The following is a 5,746-nucleotide window of genomic DNA, read 5'->3' on the forward strand; positions in this document are numbered from 1 at the left end:
CTGTCATCCATCTCTCCTGAGTCTGGTGAAGCTTTGCTCTTCCTTACAGTCTAAGCTCACTTCTTTCTAGACCTCTATATACATCTGTCTTCTTCATCCTCTCTTTCTTTTTTTGTTTCTTCTCCTCTGCACTTTTTTACCGACTTACTCTGTACTTTTTCTAACTTCTGTAATTTCCTATTATCTTCGTCAGATTGTTGGAGCACTTTCTAGTCCCACAGAGACAAGACCCCCATCAGAGCCTGGCGGTTAGACTTGTAGGTGCTCCTTACCTTGGGCAAGAGAAGCCCCAAGTGGGCAGATGCCTCCCTCACTGGAGCTTGGAACAGACTCACTGCCAGCACCTCAGGGCAGGCCACCCAAGAAGAGAAGACACATGGGGCAGGGAAGGGAGCCCAGATCTCACAGCAGTGTTGGGCCAATGACATCTCAAAGTGAAAGCACTTTTTCTGCTAACAAGAGGCACTCTGGTAATGCCAAATCCTGGAGACGGGCAGGTGGGATACAGGGGAAAGGGAAACATAATTAGGCAAGTATGAGAAGCAGCCAGAGAAATAACCACATGGCGCTCCTGGACGGCCATGCCCATAGCCTCCTCCTCTTCTCTCTGGCTGTCAGTCCTGCGCCGGTGGGGCCCAGGGTTGGGGTGGGGGAGGTTGGCACGCAGAGCAGGCTCTGGGGTGGCGGGTCCAACCCCCAGGGGTTCGGAGTGGGAGGAACCAGTGGGCCCCCAGTGTGTGTGTGTGTGGGGGGGCTGGACATTCGGGGATGGGACCCAGGGGCGGCAACTCTGGATGTGAGCCAGGCCCTTCTCGTGGATTACATCAGTTGTGGCGGGCGTCGCTGCCTCTCCCTGGGAGCCTGGAGGGTGCCAGCTTGGGCCCGTGGGCCTCACCCCTCTTCTCTTTCCCTCCTGCCTGTCCTGCAGGTGGTGAGGTGTGGTGGTGGTGGGTAAATCGAACTATTAGATGCGGCTCGCTCGCGGGGCCGGGGCACGTGGGGGAACAGGCCCGCCCACGGGAAAGCAGCACTGAGTTGTTTTTCTTAACTATCACTGACAAATTCTGTCCTCTTACCCTAAGGTCAACCCAATAGTCCACAGTTAGAGGCAAAGGGGTTTACATGGTCTGTCCCATAACAAAAATAAAAGAAAACAGAAACAAAACAAAGACACAAGACACTAGTACGTCTAAACACATGTGTCTGCAGAGGGGGTGGGATTCCACATCCACTCCCTTCCTGGTAGAAGGAGCACTCCGTCTTCTTCTTTCTGAAAGACAACAGCCAGATTCTCCTGACTTTCCTGACGGGGTGTGGTATTCCACATCCACCCTTCTTCACCCGTGGAACGTCTTCCAGGGTTGCAGCCTGCTGCCCTAGGACGTCTCCTTCCGCAGCCACTGGGTCCTTATGGCCCACAGTGGCGGCTGCCAGAAAACTGAAATCAAACACAAACTCAGCGGCGCCGCACTCAGACAACAGACAACATATAAGACTCACACAAACGTACCTCCAAGGGGTCTTCAAGGTTCCTGGGTGTCACGCAGATCTCGGTGGAACCTCCAAATGAAAGACCTCAGTGGGGAGACCTCCACTCAAGTCCTGAGATGGCGCACACACCCAAGGAATCACGAGAGACCATCTCGATGCAAACACACGAACACACGAGGTAGTTTAATGACAGAGCTCCAGGCTGACATGTGTCTCATGCAGGAGACAGAGGAGTCGACCACGAGACTCAGAAGCTAGGGGTTTATATACAAAAAAGTTAGCACAGTTACACACAATTGGACAGTTTAAACGTCAGTAAATTGTACGTGCAGAGCGAGGTAACAGCAATTCTGAGGGGCAGGTGTTTATGACTCAGCTGAGATAGTCCGGACGTCCTTGCTGAGATAGTCCAGACATCTTTGCAGGTCTCTCCTAACTTTATGGCTATCCAGGTCCTGGAATGACTTAACAGCAACAGCCTTTGTTCTTTGTCCTTGGCCCAAAAATCCCTCCTAACTAGTAAGCCACGTGAGTCATGGACCTTGAATTTAATTTTCTTTCACATTCTGAATTTTTAAAATAGTTTTTGTCCACTCAAAGTTATGCTTTCAAATCCTGTGATTTAAAAAAAGAAAAAAAAAACCCAAGTCTCCCATGATATCTGAATTGCAGGTGATTTTGCAGTTCTAAAAGCAGGCATGACCTTAAAGCAAGCAATGGTGTACAATCTGCTCTCTGCCATGATGGCTTACACAGGAATGCTCATAGGCACGGCAGTCGGTCAGTATGCCAACAACATCACACTCTGGATCTTCGCAATCACTGCAGGCATGTTCCTCTATGTGGCCTTGGTGGATATGGTAAGATGCTTTAGATAACTTCTCTGTTGTATTGAACTTGCAAATAGAATACAGCCTTCAAAAATGGAAGACATATTTGGAAGTGGTTGGGAATTGCAGTGTATTTTTAAGGAATATGGCCAATTTTAAAGACTGACATCTAAATAATAATTAGAAAAACCATTTACCTTAGAATTTCCTGGAGCAGCTGAAAATTTCTAACCAACTGTGTCACAAGTCAACTAATAGTAGGATTTAGAGTACAATTACAGAATAATTAGACTCATTGCTTAATTGCCAAGAAGAAAGCAGACCTCCTATGTGTATTCTAGTCTTTAAAGTTACTAACAGCAGCAGTTGTTCATTTCCATTTTACACCAGTACTTCACATGGTAGACAGTGTTTCTGTGGGGCTGCCAGTTTCTGTAGGTTTCATTTTTACATTTTAAGTAGATAATACTTTTACCTTTCTTCCTGGCAAAACTTTCAGGTCCAAGAACAGCATCCCTAAGTTCCTACATTGACTTGCCAGGCTTTCACCATCTTGTCAACTCTGTGCTCTGTCACTTCCTCTCTGTGTCACAGATCACCTTTCCTGAGGGGAGAGACTCCTGCTTCTTGCAGACCCTTCATGCTTCACCTCCTCATTTCCTAGGCAGCACATCTGCACTCCTCGGGTGTGGAACCCACTAATTCCTGCTGAGCTTTCTGTCCTTGGCACTTGTGTCTTGATCTATTGATAACTCACCAACTGTTTGACTTTATTTCTCAAGTTTAGTGCCTCTCCCACAAACAGATGGCTCTAGGGGGACAGACATTATTGTCATCATTATTAGTTGTCATCTGCCACTAGAAATGCAGTTCACAGCCACTAGCAATGAAGGTAGTCTAATCCTTATGCTAGGATGCTAGGGATCAGAAGAAAGATTTTACAGTAAGAATTTGTGGGGTTTTTTTAACTACCATTTTTATTTATTCCTTGATAACTTTATGCAATGTATTCTGAACTCCTTCCCAGCTTCACCAAGACCCTTCCACATCTTAGGTCAAGGTGTACACTATATTTGGAACTGCAAAAAAGCTGACTGAGAAGAGAATTAGGGAAGTTATCTTGTTTTGTTTTTTAATAATAGGAAATCTGGGCTTAATTTTAAAGACTATGGAAGAGTTTATGTATACACTGTCAGCTACAGTATGTCATCCATGAATTGTAGAAAACCTTGACAGGGCTACGGAGTAGAAAGCATGACCACATCTTTATTTTAGCTACACTGCCTTGACTATAAGAAAGATTACTTACCCAAAGCCAGTAGAAGGCATTCAGGTAGGTATTGGCAATACACAGAAGCTTTACTTGAGGCTCCTAAAGGAGCCTCTGTGGAAATGCCTGTTTGGGGAACTTTGGGCAGTGCTATTTAGTAAACACTATGGAAATAATTCTCTCTCTTTCCTTCTTTGTATGTGTGTGTGTGCCCGCGCGCACGTGTGTGTGTGTGTGTGTGTGTGTGTGTGTGTGTGTGTGTGTGTTACAGATAGTCATACAAAACAAAGATCCTTAGGAATACCAGTCAGGCTGTATCCCGGAGCTCCATCTTTGTGAACAGTCATAAGTGCTGTGTATCAGGAGCCCCTGATCAGCTCTTTGCTGGGTTATGACAATTGAGGTGACATTCAGGTAAAACTTTGGAAAGGCAGAGACCCAGCATTGTTTCAGTCTTGCTGCCAACAGGAATCCAGAGGACATGTTTGTGAAACATGCTGTATGTTGTTTATGCTTCTATATTAAGGGGAGTCAGAAGGAAAAGTTTTTGTAACAGTAAAAACTTAGGGAAAGGAAGTAAAAACAGTGCGATAAAATGCTGCATGGAGATAGTGACCATGAGGAGCATGGTTTCTGTCCAGTTGGGCAGTTCATTCTTCAGAATTTAGGACTGCTGTTTGGATTGACCATCATGCTGGTTATCGCCCTCTATGAAGACAAAAGTGTGTTTGACATCCAGTTCTGACCGTTCCCAGCATCTCTGTTGATTGCGAGAATGCTCGTGCAGCTTGCCTCTGTTCCTTGTACTGTATGCATGTTGCTCAAAGAATCCAGTGGCCTGAACTATTTACAGGTTCTGTAGATTTGAGCCTAACCACGAAAGACTGGTGTTCAGTACTGTTTTCTCTGCATGAATGGGTCTTTTAAAAGTTTGTGATAAAGTCAGAATATGGGATTCCATGTACCAAATATTGATAGAAGTTTAAGAGAATCATATAAAACACTAATCTTTTTATTAGTAGAAACTTCTGTTGCTATGCCGAAATAGAAATTAAACCAAAAAAAATCATTTAAACTTTAAAAATATTTTAAATGGACTTTGAGCAGACATTTTTGCGTGTGTGCTATGAATGATTTTAATGCCCTCTATTTAGCTACATACATACATACATACATACATACATACATATATACATATGGGATTAATAGGGATCAATTTGACACAACTTTGAAACTGTATAAAGTTGATTTTAGGAACTAGAGGGAAGCCCAGGCTGCACTAGAGTATGGATTTAGCATTGGGGAAAGCCCTTATTCTTGAATCTAGAGTTACTATTTTTGTATATATTTGCACAGTGTTCAAACTTGCAACCTAAACTACTGAAATTTGTGATTGTATGTTTGTGTGAACTTCAGTTTAATGAAAGATTCATAATGGTTCTTTGGAGTTTTCTTTATAACTTTGTTTTTATCAGGGGGAGGGTGTGTGAGTCAGAGGATGTAGTCAGATACCTTTTTCTTAACATTAATTCTCCAGAAAAATATGAAAGAAGCGGCATTCCATTTCCCTAGTACTAACTAGGTTAATTGGAAATTTTAAGTTCTGGGTGTTCATGTTATTTTACCAGTTTGGCATTTGGAACTCGGAGCACATGCTGTGGCTGGTAGTAAAATCCAAGTTTGCCATGCCTATAGTCTGTATATAAAATGTCAGCTAAATGGTTACTGCACTGGTACCATAGCTACTTTGGTACCAAGTATATGACTAAGCCAAAATCACTTCTATCATTTTGTGCCAAGATACACTTCTGGTGCCTGAAATGGAGCGGTCAGTGTTTGGGTGCCTGTTCTTACACCACTGGGGCAGTGATGTGTGAGAAGTCTAAGTCACGTTTCGTCTGATTGTGACTCATAACTTGTAGACTAGTCATGTGCATATAGGTGTTTACATCCCATGCCACCCACTCTTCATTTATACAGGCAAATGTCTGAACCACGTGCAGCTAGCTCTATTTTAACTGCTTGGCAGCCAGGATATCCCTTGGGAAAAACCACATAAGAGCCAAATCCTGGCCCTTCTATTTTAAATATTTTTATTCAGTCCTGTAGCCTCCCTCAGCCCTGAAGCAGGCTGGTCCAGACTTTGATCTTGCTG

The 5,746-nt window shown here is 44.0% G+C and overlaps 1 pseudogene; it reads left to right on the forward strand.

Annotated features, from left to right (window-relative positions):
* Gm6801 (predicted gene 6801) lies at window positions 2,162-4,532 on the forward strand (annotated as a pseudogene).
* The last annotated feature ends 1,214 nt before the right edge of the window (window positions 4,533-5,746 follow it).

Source organism: Mus musculus, chromosome 1 (genome assembly GCF_000001635.26).
Source record: "Mus musculus strain C57BL/6J chromosome 1, GRCm38.p6 C57BL/6J".
Lineage (NCBI taxonomy): Eukaryota > Metazoa > Chordata > Mammalia > Rodentia > Muridae > Mus > Mus musculus.